The 21003-nt window shown below is 35.9% G+C and overlaps 1 long non-coding RNA gene across 1 annotated transcript in view; it reads left to right on the forward strand.

Moving 5' to 3' along the window:
• The window catches only part of LOC107973699 (uncharacterized), a 73956-nt gene that overhangs the window by 24916 nt on the left and 28037 nt on the right, over nucleotides 1-21003 (forward strand). Inside the window, exons 4-6 of the long non-coding RNA XR_010149746.1 lie at nucleotides 14533-14630; nucleotides 15450-15567; nucleotides 17847-17920. This is a non-coding gene — a long non-coding RNA (uncharacterized LOC107973699). The remainder of the gene's footprint in view (nucleotides 1-14532; nucleotides 14631-15449; nucleotides 15568-17846; nucleotides 17921-21003) is intronic.

The raw sequence follows: 21003 nt of genomic DNA on the forward strand, positions 1-21003 counted from the left end.
TTAATGTAATCTTCTGCTTTAATGATCATATAATTATCTCCACAGAGAAAAGCATTTTATAAAATTCAACTCTTAATTTTGATTCAAAATTGATAGCAAACTAGTAATACTAGTGAGTTTCCCTAGATATATGACCAAAACTTCTAGTAAATAGTATACTGTGTTAAAATTTTAGATATATTCCTTTTGAATCAGGAACAGAGAAAGCATGCTTATTGCCACTTCTATTAAACATTGTATTGACTACATTAAGTAACCAAGTTAAAAAAGATTGAGAAATTTAAAAAATGAAAACAGTAAGGGAAAATTGCAACTATTAGCAGATAATATGAAGGTGTACTTAGAAAATTCAAAAGAATCTCCAAACAAAATTTAGATCTAATGAGATAATTCAGTGAGTTTCCTGGGTACAAGATACATATAAACACATGAAAACTTTTCTTATTCATCAGGAAATATATTGTTAACAGGTAATTGTTCATTAGAATATCAAAAAATGTATAATTACCTAAGAGTAGATTAAACAAGGTAAGTTTTTGGAGAAAAATAATAACTTTTAAATTAAAAGACAAACAAGATCTGGATAAACAAAATAAGTTTCTGGAGAAAAATACTATGTTCATGAATGGGAGGAGTCAGTATTGTAAATCTGGTCATTCTCCCTAAATGAATTTAAATTTAGTTAAATACCAATTGATCAGACACAGAAACTTTTTTGAAGAATTTGAAAAGTTGATTCTAAAATTAATGTGAAGAATAATGGGCAAGTAGAAATCAAGATAAGTTTAAAGAATAATAATAAAAGGAAAACACAATGGATATCATATTAAGCATCTCTATATAGATAATCAAAATATATGTGTATATTTTAAATTAAATATAATTAAATATGTCACATTTTAGATTTAAGTAAATGTTTGTTTACTCTTTAGTTTATTAGATATATAGTTTATATATAAACAATAAATTTAATTGAATTTTTTAGTATATATATTTCTGTATATATATACTAAATATATATAGTTTATATATATAAACAGTAAATTTAATTTTTTTTTAGTAACTAAATGGTTTAAAAATGGCACTGAGAAGCCATTGAATAATTAAGACTTGGCATTGGGAAAAAAAATACAAAAAGGCAAGTTAGCAACCACCCACCCCACAACCATAACAGTGAATATATGACAGCAATAGCATTACAGATCCATTGGAAACCAAGTGCTGTTTGCATTAGGCTGGATTCAATTAGGAACCAGAAAATACACAAAAATTGAAACCTGGGAAATTTGATATACCTATTGTTTTGATAGAAGAATGACTATAAAAATGTAAAACGATCCCTACAGTGTACCCTGGAGCTGAGGAAGGGTATCCAAGGAAGGGCAAACTTGGAATGTGAGTTCTTCTCCCAAAAGGCTGGAGCTGAAAGGTGTGGCTGCAGCCTCCCCATGTCAAAGGAGCCTCTGGGTCACCTGGGCCAGGACAGGCCTGGAATATGCATTACCTCCATCTAAATGGTTCTGGAAAGATGGCCACTGGGCCCAAGCCAGGGCTGAGCAGTTGCTGAGAGCCTAAGCACTCTGGGTGACCCACATTACTGAACAACCACACAGCAGGAGCAAGAAGTGGCAGATGGAAACACACCAGAACCCAGAAGAGAAGTCCCCATCTTACTGGAATGTTCCTCAGACACCCTCTCCTGACAAAGCTTAAAATAGTGCCCATTAGAAAGAAATTCAACACAATCCCCATCAAAATACTGCCATCATTCTTCACAGAATTAGAAACAACAATTCTAAAATTCATATGGAACCAAAAAAGAGCCCGCATAGCCAAAGCAAGACTAAGCAAAAAGGACAAATTTGGAGGCTTCAGACTATCTGATTTCAAACTACACTACAAAGCCATAGTCACCAAAACAGCATGGTACTGACTGGAATAGAAATAGGCATATAGACCAATGCAACAGAATAGAGAATCCAGAAATAAACCCAAATACTTACAGCCAACTGATCTTTAACAAAGCAAACAAAAACAGAAAGTGGGAAAAGGACACCCTTTTCAACAAACAGTCTTGGGATAATTGGCTAGCCACATCTAAGAGAATGAAACTGGATCCTCATCTCTCACGTTATATAAAAATCAACTCAAGAAGGATTAAGGACTTAAACCTAAGACCTGAAACTATAAAAATTCTAGAAGATAACACTGGAAAAACTCTTCTAGAAATTGGCTTTGGCAAAGATTTCATGACCAAGAACCCAAAAACAAATGGAATAAAAACAAAGATAAATGGCTGAGACCTAATTAAACTAAAGAGCTTTTGCAAAATGAACAGTCAGCAGAGTAAACAGACAATCCACAGCACAGAGTAGGAGAAAATCTTCACAATCTATGCATCTGACAAAGGACTAATATCCAGAATCTACAATGAACTCAAACAAATCAGTAAGGAAAAAAAATCCCATCAAAAAGTGGGCTAAGGACATGAATAGATAATTCTCAAAAGAAGATATACAAATGGCCAACAAACATATGAAGAAATGCTCAACTCACTAATTATCAGGTAAAAGCAAATCAAAACCACAATGCGATACCACCTTACTCCTACAAGAATGGCCATAATCAAAAAAATTAAAAAAAACCAGTAGATATTGGCATGGATGAGGTGAACAGGGAACACCACTACATTGCTGGTGGACATGTAAACTAGTATAGCCACTATGGGGAACAGCGTGGAGATTCCTTAAAGAACTAGAAGTAGAACTACCATTTGATCCAGCAATGCCACTACTGGGTATCTACCGAGAGGAAAAGAAGTCATTATTTAAAAAAGATACTTGCACACGCATGTTTATAGTGGCACAATTCACCATAGCAAAATTGTGGAACCAACCCAAATGCCCATCAATCAATGAGTGGATAAAGAAACTGTGGTGTGTGTGTGTGTGTCTGTGTGTGTGTGTATATATATCGTGTGTGTGTGTGTATATATATATGTGTGTGTGTGTATACATATATGATGGAATACTATGCAGCCATAAAAAGGAATGAATTAACAGCATTTGCAGTTACCTGGATGAGATTGGAGATTATTATTCCAAGTGAAGTAACTCAGGAATGGAAAACCAAACATCATATGCTCTCACACCCACACAGAATACAAAGTCAGGCTCTTTGATTCATTACCTTGAAATCAAATGTTTTCTATCACCAACATCCTCTTGTATAGGATATATATGTGCATACGGTTCTACATAGAAATCCTGATTCTGTGGCCCAGCATTCCTGCATGATGCCAGTAGATAGCAGCTGAACAGGTACAAAGATGAGCATCAGTTGTTATCTTTAAAATAATTATGTTGGTGACTTTTAAAAGTCTTTTTCTTTCAGTTAAAAATGTAGTTCAAAAGGGAACTAGTAAAACATCTCTCTGCATTAAACTCAGCTTCGTTTACTTATTTAAGCTCCTAATCCTTTCAAGTTTTTAAAAATTATCTGGTTATATTTAATATTAAGGAACTTTTTTATTAACACCAATATCTGTAAATTTCTCTAAGTCAACATTTCCTCTGCATTTGGGCAGTTTCTATTTATCAATGTGATGGGTGGTCCATTTTCAAATCAGCTGGTTTCTCCACAGTTGTCATAGTATCATAAAATTAATGTCATATATTATAAAGTAACCTGGCTGATTAATTCAAGGTGATTCCAGGCTCCCAAAATAATTAATCAACACAGGGATTTATGCCTATGTCCTTCTACATGAATTGATGGCTGCGCAATAAAGTAGTTCTAGTAATAATCATTACTAAGAAATTATGTACAATGATAAGTAACAAAATCTCATATTTCCCCAATTTTCAGTTCCAAGAAATCTTTGACTTCTTTTATTTTATTTAAATGCCAGCCTGTAGTAATATAAGTGGTAGTAGTGAGAATTACTGCTAATTCTCAAGACTATTCTGCTCAAAAAAAATCCCCACTGCCCCAACCAAAGAAATAAGAATCCTGCTCTCAGCCTTGGGCATTGTGATGGTAATTTTATGTATCAACATGCCTCAGTTCTATGCTGCTCAGTTATTTGGTTAAACACTAGTCTAGATATTGCAGTGAAGGTATTTGTGGATGTAAGTTAACATTTACAGTCAGTTAACTTTAAGTAAGGCAAATTATCCTCCATAATTTGGGTGGGCCTCATCCAATCAGTTGAAGGACATAAGAGAAAAGACTGAGGTTTCTCAAAGAAGGATTTCTGCCACAAGACTGCAACATGGGAATCCTACCTGAATTTCAAGTCTGCTGGCCTGCCCTGCTGATTTTGGATTCAAGATTGCAACCTCACTCTTACTTGAATTTTCAGCCTGCTAGCCTGGCCAAAGAATTTCAGATTTGTCAGCCTCCACAACTCCTTAGAATAAGCCAATTCCTTAAAATAAGTCTCTCTCTAAATCTCATATATATATATATCTGTGTATGTATGTGTGTGTATATATGTATCCCTAATATATATCACCTATTGATTCTTTTTCTCTGGTATGTACAATATAATGTACATTATAAAATCTAATATCCAACCTTCACATTAGCTTTTAATTTGGAAGACCCATGTAAGCATTTATTTTCTTTATCATGTTTTGGCCAATAGCTTTGGAGTGTATACTCTTTTTACTTACTCTCGTAACTGGCACAGGGCTGAAATATATTAAATATTTTTTGGTCTATTTTTTCAGCAATTAGTGACCTATTATTAGGAGATCCCACTATTTTTATTGATTTATTCCAAAAGAAGAGTGGTTCCAATTTATAGTTAGCTTAAACTGCCCTTTGAAGGTATCTGAAGGGCAATCACTAGGACTCATGATTATTCTGTAAGAAAAACAAGGTCTAAACATTAAAGATCCAGGAAGCATCTGTGTTTCAGACGTAGACTGTAAAAGAGCCTCATGCAAAACTGACAGTAATGAGTTTGAAGATAATTTCCTCACAACTCAACCTAAAATGTCTTTCCATCTATATTTATCTGTTTCAAATAATTAAGACCTGAATTAATTGTTGTCTTAGGTTGAGATGTTATAACAAAGCACCATAGACTGGGTAGCTAATAAAAAACAGAAATTTATTGTTCACGGTTCTAGAGGCTGAAAGTGCAAGACCAGAGCACCAGCATGGATGGGTTGCAGTGAGGGCTCTCTTTTGAGCTGCAGGTGGCTGTCTTCTCATTTATCTTCACATGGTGAGAAAAGGATGAGAGAGTTCTCTGTGAACCCCTTTATAAGGATGCTGAACCCATTCATAAGGGCTCTACCCTCAGGACCTAATTACCTCTCAAAAACCCCACCTCTTAACACCATTATATTGAGGGTTAGGATTTCAACATATTAATTTGGGGGGCTACAGAAACATTCCATCCCCAACAGATGTTAAATTGAAACATTTTTAATTCTCACTCTATGTTCTGTGCTAGGCGACAGAATTCCCTCCCTAAAGACATTTACCTCCTAATCCCCAGAATGTATGAGTCGTTATTACGTTACATGGCAAAGAATTACTTTACAGATATGGTTAAGAATGCTGAGATGAGTATCCTGGATTATATAGGCAGGCTCAGTGTAATCATACAGGTCCTTACAGGTGAAAGAGGGATGCAAGAGAGTTAGAGGCAAAGAAGATGTGCAGAAGTTGAGTGACGTGGCTGTGAGCCAAGGATGGTCAGAAGCCTTTAGAACAGGGGTGTCCAATTTTTTGGCTTCCCTGGGCCATATTAGAAGGATTGTCTGGGCCCACACATAAAATATATTAACACTAATGATAGCTGAAGAGCTTTAAAAAAAAATCGCAAAAAAATATCTCACAATGTTTTAAGTTTACACATTTGTGTTGGGCCGCATTAAAAGCCATCCTGCACCACGTGTGCCCTGCGGGTTGGACAAGCTTGCTCTAGAAGCTGGAAAAGGCAAGGACACAATCTCCCTAGACTTTCCAGAGGGAACATAGCTCTGCTGATATTTTTAGTCCTATAAGACTCCTAACTTGTAGAGCTCTTAAGATAATATGTTTGAAACCATTAAGTTTGTGGTCACTTGTTAAGTAGTAGGAAACTGATGTCCCTTCTTTTCCTAAACAGGCCAGAGATTCTATATCTGTCCAAAGCCTCTCACAAAGGGTGTCTACAACTCCAAATTTCTTCTTCTCCTTACTTTTTTTTTTTTTTTTTTTTTTTTGAGGTGGAGTCTCACTCTTGTTGCACAGGCTAGAGTACAATGGCATGATCTTGGCTCATTAAAACCTCTGTCTCCCAGGTTTAAGTGATTCTCCTGCCTCAGCCTCCTGAGTAGCTGGGATTACAGGTGCCCACCACCATGCTTGGCTAATTTTTGTATTTTTAGTGGAGACGGGGTTTCATCATGTTGGCCAGGCTGGTGTCGAACTCCTGACCTCAGGTGATCCACCTGCCTCGGCCTCCCAAAGTGCTTGGATTACAGGCGTGAGCCACGGCGCCCAACCTACAACTCCAAAATTCTGTAGTTATTTCTGGTTAATTTTATAAAAGATAACCTTACTGTACTTTAGCTGTTTTGCTGTAAGTTCCCATAGTAGTAATTTTGCAATGGAAGAACTAGTCCCCAAAGTATTCACCACTTATTTGTTCGCTTATCTTTTCACAGTGGCATTTGAGAATGTAAATTATGTTTGTCTTTTTCACAGCTGTATCCTTAGCACAAGTTCAGTGCCTGACATACAGTAGGTATGCCCTATTCCAGCATTTTTTTTAAGTATTAAATCTCCTTGCTTCACTCTTAAGAACACAAACAAGAGAGATGGAACATAGATTTCCTTTTCAAGTTCATAATGACCCAAGAAAAGAAGGTCTAAGTAACAATCCTGTCACTGTTCCCAAGGGCCTTCTCTCATGTCAATAATTTTGGTTAACCTAACTCAGCAGTTATCCCTCTCATGCTATGAAACTGTCTCCTCATTGGTAAAATGAGGGCAAATGAGACAAGAGCAAAATTCTAGACTTCCTGAAAATTGGGCTATGAGATAAGGGAAGGAGTTTGTGGAAGTTTTCATTTAATTTAAAGAAACAAGAGAACATGGTAAGAATTGTACCTGGATGGTTATGCAGCAACAATACTTTTTCAACATGAAACTTAACACACTTTCCAGAAAACTGCAAGTACTATACAGCTGACCCTTGAACAACACAGGTTTGAACTGTATGGGTCCACTTACTGACATTTCATCTTCCTCAGTAGTCTGCAAGGTAGACAGAACTTGGAGCTATTCATCTATAGGTGCCTCAATTTGATTATCTAGATGAGGGTATAACAGCTACAAATTTCCTCTCATATACATTTCCACAGCCCTTATCAGCTAGTCATAGGACTGAGCCCAAATGGAAATCCCATTCCAGGAATAGCCCCATATGGCTTATGTGCCAGGTAGGCTTGAAATCATCAAGCCATACAAACAGGCAATACTGGCTCACACCAACATTTCCACAGTGTTACTTTTTCTAACTCTTCGTGGCATCAATGGTGTTATACTGGGTATATTGATATAAACAAATTGTACACATAACATATTGAACTCTTAGTAGTATAGATGATATGACTTATAGAAAATGTTTCAGAACTTCCAGCTTATAGAACCTATATAAAAGCCCATTTTCTCCTTCATTGACACTTAATGCAGACAAAAAGAAGTTAACTGCTTCCCCACTTCTCCAAAATTGTTATGAAGGACATTGAGATACAATGTGTTTATTATTATGAATATATTTAGGTTTAAAAAATTCATGGAGCATCATGGGATTTTCAGCTTTAATCATGAGACTGGCTTTTGCCAGGACCTTACCAAAGAACCCAACAAAACTGCCCAAGCTGATGAAAAACAACTCCTCTGGCAACAAAGCTCTTAATCTTCCAAACCACAAGTTCATAACCAGAAAAATCACAACTTGATTCTATCATAACCAGAAAAATATTTACCCTGAAATTGCTTCAATACTCCGAATTCATCAACAAAGTGTCATGTCAAACGTCTAGTTTTGCTTCCTTTATTAAAGGTTTTCCTGATGTATGAAAAGTCATTTCAATTAAAATGGAAATGAATACCTAATATATATATATTAATTACTCTCTAAAGGCTCACTGCTTCTCCATATAAACTTTAAATTTTTTCATAAATTCATCATAAATTTTAAGTAATGGTTATAGAAAATGAGATATTCAACATGATGGGGAAGTAGCACTCTCCTCTATCTTTAACCCTATCAGTTTGAAATTATCAGAAATATTTATATTTATTATAGCTCTTTCTCTAAACTTAGCTTTTATTTTGCAGCAAATAAAGGCACAGTATAATTTTCCTCATACCTAATGTATATCTAGTCTATTCAGCCATAGTCTTTTATTTCATCCTTGCAATGACCGTTTCATTGGAACACCTGAGAAGAAAAGTGACTCACCTCCCAGTGAGATACTATGCCAAGGTTCAAACCACCATAACACACTGTCCCCATGGCTTTGGAGAGAAGACTAGGTCACAGTGATAATGGAAAGGAAAGAAATCGAGTAGTCAAGTCTGACTTTTCTATCAGCCTCATAGGGCTCTGAGTCAAGGTTTATGCACCAGCGCTAAACCTTCTGAGAAAGCAGCTACCCATTCTGAGATGGGACTGCATGTGTTAGATGGGGTCCTTGAATGAGCAGCCACTACTACAATGACAGTGTGCAGCCAGCATCTGGGACAGCTCAGATTCCTTGCTCCATCTGTACACTGAGTCAGACTCAGGTGAAGGAGACCTAAATGATAAAGAAAGTATTCAGGGATGACAGCCAAAGGGAGGGCCAGGTCTCCTGGGAAACTTGGGGTTTAGGCCTTATGAAGACAGGTTCTTATTAACAAGAAGTCATTCTAGTTTCCTTCCTGAAGGAGGAATGTAGATTCAGATACTGACAGATTTTAATTTTCTCAAGATTACTGAGTCTACAGAACCACTTTAATGTGGCTTTTTGCCACATTTATAGCACAGAACAGGTCGGCTGTCCTCTGTTCTCGGATTTCTTTTCCTACTTGGCAATTCCATTTCCTCCTGACTCAAATGTGCTTCCTCTCTTTGGGAAGGCACAGGATGCCACTGACTCAGCACCAGAAGAATGTGTGCTTTGGGTTGTTTTGCCAGCCACGGGCATGAGCTGAGTGAAAGAAGGAAGTAAAGGAAGAGGTGGGGCACCCACTGCTGGCTCAGCTTCTACCTCCTTCAATTGCAAGCTGCCTAACCTTGGGCAAATCATGCTGGTGTCTTATACCCTGTGTTTGTAGAAAATGAGAGTGGGGGAGGTGACAACATCTCGCCTTTGAAGCAGAGGTGGTTAATACTATGGGCTTCTGGAAGTCCCTTCCAAGTTAAAGTCCAAAAGTATGAAAGTAGTAATATCTAATATAATTAACTGTCTATTGTGTTCCAAGGTCCTTGTTGATCACCTTACATAAAATATCTCGATTCCTCACAAGATCCTACATGGTGGGTATCACTGGCCACATTTTTCAGAGAAAAACTCTCAGAAGAAAGTTGAATAAATTACAGTGGTTGGGTAAAGCTTTCAGTTCTTGGTGTATATGACTCCCAAATTTGTTTTCTTTCCTTTGTGCAAGGCTGTTCTTAGGTCTATGATATATACTATATGTGATCAATGTTCCCTGTAATTCTTTCAGGTTGACAGTAGCCAGCCATGTTTCATGAACAACAGCCTTTGATGGCTGAGTATGCATGAGAGGAATTTCATGTTGCAATTAAAATTATAATAAGATTAATCAGACACATATTTAATGATATGTATAACAGCTATTGTGCTACACATCATTAGGCAAAAGTGGTAAGCCATTCAAATGAATGAAAATAATTATTTTTACACTGCTGAAGCATGCATGGCTGTAATCAGACAGGAATTGAGATGAGATGAAAAAACTGTTAGAATAAAAATATAAAAATAATTGTTCTATTTATTAAATGTACTGCTAATCTCCAAGCATTATGCTAGGTATTTTATATGTGTTATCTCATTTAATCCCCCTAACAACAATATGAGAAATATATATATACATTTTTAACAGATGAGGAAACTGAGGCTCAGGGAAGTTGAGAAAATTTTTCAGGGTTGTTAATCTAGTAGAGATTGGGATGAAATGCCAATATAGGAAATGTCACATAACATCATTTCTCTTATGCACTGTGCCCCTCAGCCACCTCTAAATGGAAGAACCACTCACTCATTCTTCCCTCTCATTTCACCAGGTTTGCTTTTAATAGGATGCACTGCTTTACCTTCAACTAAATTGGTGTTAGAATGCCACTGTTCATTCTGCCTGTATTACTAGTTGTAATATGTGGGTGTTATGGACTGAATGTGTCCAGAAAATTCATAAATAGAAGCCCTATCTCCCAATGTGATAGTATTTGGAAGTAGGGCTCTTGGGAGGTAATTGAGTTTAGATTAGGTCCTGAAAGTGGGACCCTCATGATGGGATTACTGCCATTATAAGGAAATGAAGAAACACAAGATCTTCACCCCAGCCCTGCAGCTGTCTATAAGCCAGGAAAAAGGCTCTCACCAGGAACCAGATACGCTGGCATCTAGAACTTGGGCTTCCAGTCTCCAGAACTGTGAGAAATAAATGTCTGTTGTTTAAACCACCCAGGATATGGTATTTTGCTATAGTGTCCTGAGCCGACCAAGACAATGAGTGACTTTCTAATCTCTTGTTCCAAAAACAGAACTCCATTAATTTTTTACTAGGAGGGGAAAAAGCGGGGAGGAATGTATTAGTTAGGAAAGGCTAATTTATGCTTAGGATTTTGTAACACACGGATACAAAATTTCAGTGGCTTAGAGTTACAAATTATGTTCCATGTCTATCATTGAGAAATTGAGGTTGGGAAGGCCATCTCTCCCAGCGCTGGACAAATGCTGTTCCCAACGGTTCCCAGATGGAACAGTGCCGGTTATCTTAGCAGAGCAAAGAGAGGACTGCAAAACCTTTGCTCTCTCCTCAATGCTACACGCCAGAGAAAGTGAGGTTTAGGTCAGCCAGAAACCCATTTGGGATCAGCACCCCAGTAGTTCAGCAGACAAGAAGTTTTCTTATTGATTAAAATAGACATCTGGAAATGAATAAAAATTCCAAAGAGAAACTTCACTAGCTTTGCAATTTTTCTTTGAAATCTGCTCTGACTTTACAGGTCAATTCAGGTATCACTTAACATTGTCCATTCTCTCTCCTGTCTCCACCCTTTCTTCACCACCAATGCCTAGGACTCTGAGACTAAGCAGGGAAGAGTGTTGAGATACCCTGATAGGTACATTGTAGTGCTTTGCATGTCCTCATAGACACAAACAGCATTTGTTTACAAAGTGTATTGTTCCCTTATTTGTGGAAACTTCTTGTATCCTAGGATATGCCCAATCACAGTGCTTGTCTTGGTAAGACAGAAAACTAAATGGTCTGAAGTAGGGATAAATATTGACCTGGTTAATCTGGTGCATGCATGCACTGATATGAAAAATAAGTACCAAGGGGTTCTGAATTTATGTAAGTTTCTAGATAAATAGAATACATATATTGAACTTAATACCAAGAATAAGTAGCAGTGACTAACTTCCTTTCCTGTCAGTCAGTTAAGCAATGTTATTGACAATGTATGTACTGAACATTTCACAGTACAGAGGGGGTGGGTCTGAGCCAGGGATCCAAAGGCCCAAGGCATCTACCTCCAATTAGGTGATGTGATATTTCTGGACCTCAATTTCTTAATGCAAACAGTAAGAATGAATGAGATATATCTCAGGTCCTCAGGAACCATAACACAGTATTGTCTCTTCTCAGGCTTAAATTACATTGCAAAAGTTTTTGTTAGTTTTGATAGGTGAAAGCTTCCAGGAAGAGGATGAAGAGGAGGAAGGAAGAAACACTTATGTTCCCACTCTGATAAAGGATGTCAGGTTTGCGTGAGAAAAATAATAAAGATGGTTTTGGCTTGCAAAGATTCAATGGACTAGAATCCATGCAGTATAAAGGTGGCACTGCAGAGTTAAGATGCTTTAGATTTCCCTAGGGAGTTGGGTCAGAGGGACTGTTTTGGCCTCAACTTCTTTACTCCTTCCTTTGATGCATTTCTTTTGTCTAGGGAGGATGATTTAAAGAGTAGTTACTGATAGAGACAGAGTCACTAAAAGCTACTGGGAACAGGCTCTCCCAGCATTAGTAAGGTTTTACAATTCTAGTGCTGAAAAGGAATCTTTTCTATTTGAGCCTAGGTCCATGACACCAGCTGACATATCTCTCTTTGCCTTTCTCCTGCCTGCTTTATTCTAAGTTCACTCCTTTTCTTGTACCTCTGCCTCCGAATTTCCAGTACAAAGCTCTTTCTGATAATTATGTTTGCACTCCTCTGTGCCACTACTGTGACCCAACAATGAAGTGTGACCATTCTGACTTCTAGATTGCCAGCTCGAAATATCAATTCTGTTGATCTGTTTTTTCTTCTACGCTCAGAAGACCTGGAACCATGGTAGGAAGTGGGACAGGGAGCATTTGGACAAGCTGTTCAAGAACTGATCATGCTCATGTGTATGGGAAAACAGATGGAGGAAGAGAAATTCCTGAAGAGCACAAGACTGGTGGGGCAAGGAACAAGCCTACTGAGATGAGTTGCAGATTTGAAGATGGGAGAAATGGTTTCGTTGTCTACCATGTAAAAACTCATTTATGCAAGATGCTTGATATCTGAATTTCAATTTCTTCATTATCAAAATGAATATTAAAAATACCCTACTTCTTAGAGTTGTCAAAAAGATACGGAGATGTTTTGAATTTTTTGAAATTATTTGATATCTATATTTCAAATATAGATAATTTGAAATTATTATCTATATGTAAAGTATTACTATATTTACTATCCTTATCAAATATTTATCCTACTGTCTAACACATTAAATGGACAAAATAGAACATTTGAAGGGTGTAGATCTTGAAAGTTTAATTTTACATAAAAAAGGCCAGAAACCTTTCCTAAGAAAAATGTACATATTGCAAAATGTAGCATATGATTTCAATGGGGCCCACAAACCTTTGAAGGCTAGCTGTGGATCTTCAGAGTGAAACAAAACAAAGTAAAATGCCCTAAGATATGAAAAGCTTACCTTTAAGTAGAAATATTCTGGGTACTTTTCTTCTTTTAAATTATCAACTTTATTGTATGATTTGTTCTATAGATTATCTATTTATTGTTCATTTCTAAATCTTAGGATTCCGAAATCTTCAGCAAGATAAATTACTCGACAGGTAACTAATAGTGTGGCTGAAGGAGGAACAGGAGTTGTTTTGATTATTTCATTTGTTTCTATGAGACCTGTTTGGAAAGCCAGGCTGGCAGAAGCACAGCATTTTTACAGATACCCCATCAACTAAAAATGCATATGTATAGAAAAAGAGAGATCACTGATATTATATATATAATACACATGCATGCATATATACACATAATGTATACATATGAACATATATGCATGTGTATACATATAGATATATGAAATACAGATCTATATCTACATTATATATTATGTATTAGGAAATACAGATGTATAAAATGAAAGTATTTTAGTAAATGGCTGAATCTAGAATTCCCAAGTAAAGCTGTAATTGTCACTTCCCTCTTTATTCTGTGCAGATACTAAGGAACCATTATCAAAGGGCCAGTAATCCTTTGGCCATTTTTTTATTTTTCATTTTCTAGGGATAGCTTTTTTTGTAAGTTTCCTCTATGCTATTGGCATTATGTTACTGGAAAGCTTTTAATTCAATAGATATTTGGCAAGTATATATTGTGCCAAGAATAGAGATATTAATTTTTAGAAAGACTCAAGCATGAGACATAAACATTTGAAAGAATGAGTCGTACTTTGGAAAGTACAATATAACAAGAGCAGTGCCTAATTTCTTTGTGCAAAAAAGGAGGTAATTAACATTACCTGAGAGGGATCAAGAGATGGCTTTTCAGAAGGTGACCTGCAACATCGATATCTGTCCTCCAGAGAGAAGAAAGAAGGTTTTCTTCAGAAGGGAAGATCATGTGCTAAGCAACAGGAATTTGGAGGCACTAGGTAAAAGAGAAAGTTCAAGAAAACTTAGGGTTTTTCATTCTACAAGAAGATAATTGGACTGCTACCTTATTTCCATCTCTTGCACGTGTAGCCACAGAAGGAGCAGTTGCATTTTCTTTTAGCACCTCATCTTGACTCTAATTCTACTCTAAATGTATCTGCTATAGATTAGCCTATTTTTGTTTCCATATGGACCTTTACGATAAGACTGATAATAAATATCCAGTGATAATCTCTCCATTTATTCAATAAATATTTATTGAACAACTACATTGTATTAGTTTCTATATATAAAGGTGATTATTTCAAAGACTTCTTTAATTAATTAATTAATTTAGAGACAATGTCTCACTCTGTTGTCCAGGCTGGAGTGCAGTGGCACGACCTTGGCTCACTGCAACCTGTGCCTCCTGGGTTCAAGCAATTCACCTGTCTCAGCCTCCTGAGTAGCTGGGACTACAGGTGCGTACCACCATGCCTGGCTAATGGTTTGTATTTTTAGTAGAGATGGGGTTTCACCATGTTAGACAAGATGATCTCAATCTCCTGACCTCATAATCTGCCTGCCTCGGCCTCCTAAAGTGCTGGATTACAGGCGTGAGTCACCGCGTCTGGCCTTTAAATTTCTTAAATTTACTACACAGCCCTTCTACATTCTTTTGGGCGGGGGGACTAGCTCCAAAGAGATTTCTCTATTGCTCTAAGAAATCCATTCTTCTAGCTAAAATTGGTTATCTTCTGTTGCTCAGTTTCTCCAACTCTGCCTCAGTGCTCCTGTCAAGAACTCCTCTGCCATCTCATCTACAATAATCTATCACTTAACAATGGGGATATGTTCTGAGGCATATTGTTAGGCAACTTCATCACTACATGAACATCACTTATACAAACCTAGATGGTGTAGTCTACTACACACCTAGGCTATGTGATGCAGCGTATTGTTTCTAAGCTACAAACCTGTACAACATGTTGCTGTACTGAATACTGCAGGCAATTTTAACACAATAAGTATTTGTGTATCTCAACACAGAAAAAGCACAGTAGAAACACAGTATTAGAATCCAACAGACCACTGTCATATATGTGGTCTGTTGTTCACTGAAACATCATTATGAGACACATGACTGTAAAAGCACCAAGCCTTGTCTTTATCAAGTCTCACGTTTTCTTTCTCCAAGGAGGTTTTTCTAGAACAACCCAACCCAATTGTTTTCTTTCCCTTTCAAATCTACTGCCTTGAATTCTACTGTTTAAATACTTTCTCCTTATCTTTCTTCCTAGATATTAATCATCTTTAGGATTAGAACCTAAAGCGTAAGTCTAATTGTGCCCAGAATTGCTTCCTTCCAGTGGGTTCCTGGTCTCGCTGACTTCAAGAATGAAGCTGCGGACCCTCACGGTGAGTGTTAACAGCTCTTAAAGATGGTGTATCCTGAGTTTGTTCCTTCCAGGTGTTCAGATGTGCCTGGAGTTTCTTCCTTCTGGTGGGTTCGTGTTCTTGCTTACTTCAGGAGTGAAGCCACAGACCCCCGTGGTGAGTGTTACAGCTCATAAAGGTAGTGAGGACCCAAACAGTGAGCAGCAGCAAGATTTATTGTTAAGAGCAAAAGAAAAAAGCTTCCACAACTTGGAAAGGGACCAGAGCGGTTTGCTGCTGCTGGCTCACGTGGCCAGCTTTTATTCCCTTATTTGGCCCCACCCACGTCCTGCTGATTGGTCCATTTTACAGAGTGCTGATTGGTCCATTTTACAGAGTGCTGACTGGTGCATTTACAAACCTTTAGCTAGACACAGAGTGCTGATTGGTGCACTTACAAACCTTTAGCTAGACACAGAGTGCTGATTGGTCCATTTTTTACAGAGTCCTGATTGGTGCGTTTGCAAACCTTTAGCTAGACACAGAATGCTGATGTGGTACGCTTTTACAGAGCACTGATTGGTGTGTTTACAATCCTTTAGCTAGACACACAGTGCTGACTGGTGCGTTTTTACAGAGTGCTGATTGGTGTATTTACAAACCTTTAGCTAGACACAGAGCACTGATTAGTGCGTTTTTATAGAGTGCTGATTGGTGCATTTACAATCCTTTAGCTAGACCCAGAGTGCTGATTGGTGCATTTACAGTCCTCTAGCTAGACAGAAAAGTTCTCCAAGCCCCCACCCGACCCAGGAAGTCCAGCTGGCTTCACCTCTCATAATCATTTTACACTTCTCACTATCCATTATAGTAGCCAACACAGTGCTTTGCACATCCGATTTCATATTTAATTAATGGTTGGTTTGAAATTTCGGTTGTATCTCCACATTCATGAAAACAGAAGGGTTTTTATAGCTTGGATAAACATTGAAATGCCCTCAGATTACATGAAAATAATATGAAAGGTCAGTACTTAGGCGTAAAACAACTTGACCGTTCTTAAAACCACTTCTTTTCAATTATAAACATTTCAAAATGAGATCCAAGGTTTTGAGCATGAAACCATCTGAATCTTATTTCTTCTGCATAATTTTAGCTTTGCAGACCATATTTTCAATTTCTAGACTTTAGCACATTATTAGTAACGTCAAGGCTATATCTCTAGAATTACACTGCTCTCCTCTGCCCTTCTTGGCAGTGTTGTTTGAGCTATAGGAAAATCAGCAAAGAAGTTCTTACTGTGATGTTTTTCTATGTACTGTGGGAAGAACTGGCACCCAAGGCTATGTCTGCATTATTTATACCACTTTGATAGATTAAATCTTAACTGTACCATAGAGCTTTTAAAGACATGTCTGTAAACGTTTAAGGATTACACAGGTGTTCATCCTGACTGCAAACAAAGACTCCTTTTTGTGGCTGGAAAACAAAATTAAAATGTAACAGTGTCCTGCAAGCCATGGTTTCTGCTTAAAACAGATCCTTGACTGGACACGTCAGATAGATTTGTTACTCTTGACACATTTTTGGAGTTCAACAAAGAAGCCAACATCAATAGAAACATTTCTGTGATCCTATACTTCTAAAGTTAATCTCTCTGACGGTGACATTTCATAAAGGAACGGTAATGTTGGTATTCTACCAATGTGACAATATCCTAAAGGACTTTTATCCTGAAAGGACTTTTTATCCCCAAGCTCTAAAGTATTCTTAAAGTTATTTCATCCTTTTCCCTGTGCTGTTACCAACTCTATGGTGAAATTTTGATGTGTTACCAAAAGACAAGAGCCTTATTTTTGGAAAGTATTGTTCACAGGGCCCCTGAGGATTTTTTCTTTTTATTTTTATAACTGGAAGATCTGATTTTATTCTCTGAAACTCAGGACTTGCTAGAGTTCCTTTTCAAGAAGGTGATAATTTTATGAGTTTTCCTTGGAAATAATTATAATCACCTTCAATTCAGTGAAAGATAATATTTTCTCAGCTACTGAAGGTCCACATCAGTGCAAATCATTTATTTACTCGACATTACAGAAGCTGATATAATAAGTCATTGAAATATTTAACCAATAATAAAGAAGAGTACAATGATAATTATAAGGTAGGAGGACTGTAATCATGTTTTCCTCAATAAGATAATTGAATTCTAATTTATATGCAGCCCATATGTCATAGTTTCTAATTGCAAACCCAGTTATTTACTGAATTCAACCTTTCCTTCTTCTTTGTCCTTTCTGTTCCTCTCTCACTTTTTTCCCTAGATATTACTCTAGGAAAATTTACAACCTGAAGCAAGGAGAAATAAGATTTCTCTTCTAAATGCTGAATTTGAAAGGTAGGGACAAAATACATACAAAAATTGAAAGAAGGCTTTGAAGTATTTGTCAGTGTATTCTTAGGTCATACTAGACTTAATTCTCATTCTTCCATGTATCAAATTATCATACTTAAGGTTTATAACTCATGTAACCAGAGCTGTCTAACACAATGGATATTATTTTACTATATCATTATTGAGCACAAAATCAGCAACTCCATAGGAGAGTAGTCAAGGCTTAGCCAGGGATCTCCTAATTCCCATTCTGACTCCAAAATTAGAATTGTATCTGGCCTCCACAGTATACTTTGCATTGCCCCCCAGATCAAGAGATTTTAAAACAGCAATCTCAGTTCTTTGTCTTCTTTTTTTTTCTAAATCTAGTAAACACACTCTTCAGTATGTCAGTGTAGAAATTAGATTGCTGAAAGCCCTAGCTATGTTGACAAATAAAGAAGCCATTAACTACATGTAACTATTTATATTTAAATTAATTTTTAAAAATTTAGAAGAAAATTAGAAATTCAGCTTTTCAGTTGCACCAGTCATGTATCAAGAGTTCAGCAGCCATAAATGGGTAACAATTACTATAGGTGACAGTTCAGATATAGAAAGTTTCCATAATCACAGAAAGTGGAAATTAAAACTAGAAATTAAACAATATGCTTCCAAACTTCTATTTGTCTATGCATAAGTCACATTAATGGTTAAAATGTATTTTAAATCAAACGAAAACTAAGAATTACATATGACACACTAAACCTTGTGAATACGGTTAAACAAAGAGAAATGTATAGTCTTAAGTGAAAGCACCAAAAAGCAATATAAATGAATAGAATCTTTAAAAAATGCAAATAAAATATATAAAAGAAGAAAATACATTTGAAATTAACAGTACAAAATAAAGTTGCAATAGGGAAAAACCAAAGTTGGCTCTTTGAATATACTAATAAAACTGAATACCAATTAGCATGAATGATAAAGAAGAAAAGGGTAACAACGCAAATTATCAATATCTGAAATAAAAAGTAGAAATCACTAGAGACCCTAGGACAATTTTTTAGAAAGATATGATAATAAAATTTATGCAAAAAATAATTTCATTGACCTGTAAATGTTATTACATAATACAATTTACCAAAATTTGCAGAAAGTGAAATTACAAATTTGAATATTCTTACCTAAAACAAATAAATTGAATCAATTATTGGAAACATATATAATACCCAGAGTCCAAATAGTTTTAACATTGAGTTTTTTCAAATTTTAAAAAATTCCCTCATATGACATATACACGTCTGAAAACAGAAAAAGAGAGAACCCTTTCATAACTTTTTATGAAACCAGCATAACTTTGATACCAAAACGTGACATTATAGGGAAAAAAAATTAGAAGGCAATCTCTCTCCTGAACAAAGATACAAAAATCTTTCATAAAATATTAACAAATGAAATCTAGATATATAGAAAAAGGAAAATTCATTATTTTTAGTAGTTTCAATATAGTAATTCTAGGTTGGCTTAACACTTGAAAATCAAATCATATAATATAATGCATTAAGATAAAAAAGGTGAAAAAGCATATTGTCATCTCAATAGATAAAGAAAATGCCTTTAATCAAAATTCAAATCTCATTCATGATAAATGTGCTACTTAACATTTTTTGGAGGTCCTAGCAAGTACAATAAGGCAAGAAAGAAAAGACAAAATTGAAAAGAAATAAAAATGGTATTATTTCAGACAACCTGAAACTCTCATGTAATTTTAATGCAAGCCCTTCAGAATATTCTTTGAAATTACCTACCAATGCTAAATATATGGATACTGCACAACTCAACAATTCATTTCTAGATATATATACCCAACAGAAATGTGTACATGGATTCTCCAAATGACATCTGTAAGAATGTTTACAGAGCACATTTTTAATAATGAAGCCTGGAAATTTACCAATTGCTCATGAATGCATGCATATCACAACAATGAAATCCTGTATAGCACAATAATATAATCTATATAGTAATGTGATTAAACAAATGGTATATCACACCAAAGAAATACTATATAGCAATAAGAATAATCAAATAGCAATGGCATAGCTACGTGGATGAATCTCACAAAAAATGTAAAATGAAAGAATGCATGCAAGGGGAATACATACTGTATGATTGATATAAAGACAAAAAACCTACAAAACCAATCTATGATGTTAAAGGACAGCGTATTGCCATTGGAGATGTAGTGACTGGATAATTTCAAAGGTTAAAACAGTAACTTCACAAAAAGGAAATCTGTTAGACACCACCTTAAGAAGTGATCAAAATTTATATAACTGTAATTGAGACAACATTATATCATAATGCCTTTTGATTAAGGATGGCACATCGCTTCTGTGGTTTATTCCTAAAAATGCATAAGGAGATCAAGCAATCTTTAAGAGATATTATACTGTACATTTTGCATGCTGCAAAAATGTCAAACTTAAAAAGGAAAAAAATGAATGAAAAACTGTTAGATATAAAAATTAAAGACGATATTACTACTAAATGGATTGACACTGGACAGGGGGATGGGACAAGGGGCTATAAAGAACATAATTGTAATGATTAACAATTTGAACATAGACTATGGATAATAGATAATTTCTGATTTTTCTAATCAGACTGTTATATGAAAGAATACCCATTTTCCTAAGAAATATACACAAATATTTAAGAGAAAGGGAACTCGACATTTCTAATACATTATTAGAAACAATGCTTGGTATGCACGTAAGTGTACATAGACCTGTATGTTGTATACAGAGAAAAATGATAAAACAAATGGCAAAAAAAATGTACAAATTCTAAATTTGGGGAAACGGTATAGTAAGAGTCCAATGGATTCTTCTGCCAACTCTTCTGTAAGTTTAAAATTATATAAAATAAAAAGTAAAAAATAAAAACTCAGGAGTGTAGGGTTTTATTCATCCTTTACAGATTTCTTGGATGGGGAAACCTGGTTTCAGAGAAGTCTTAAAGATACAGAAAATTGATCATTCAGGGATACAATTATAATAATGTTCAAGGAGGCCAACTTGTGTTAACCAAGCTTCTAAGAA

The sequence above is a fragment of the Pan troglodytes genome, chromosome 13 (assembly GCF_028858775.2).
Source record: "Pan troglodytes isolate AG18354 chromosome 13, NHGRI_mPanTro3-v2.0_pri, whole genome shotgun sequence".
In the NCBI taxonomy this organism is placed as follows: domain Eukaryota; kingdom Metazoa; phylum Chordata; class Mammalia; order Primates; family Hominidae; genus Pan; species Pan troglodytes.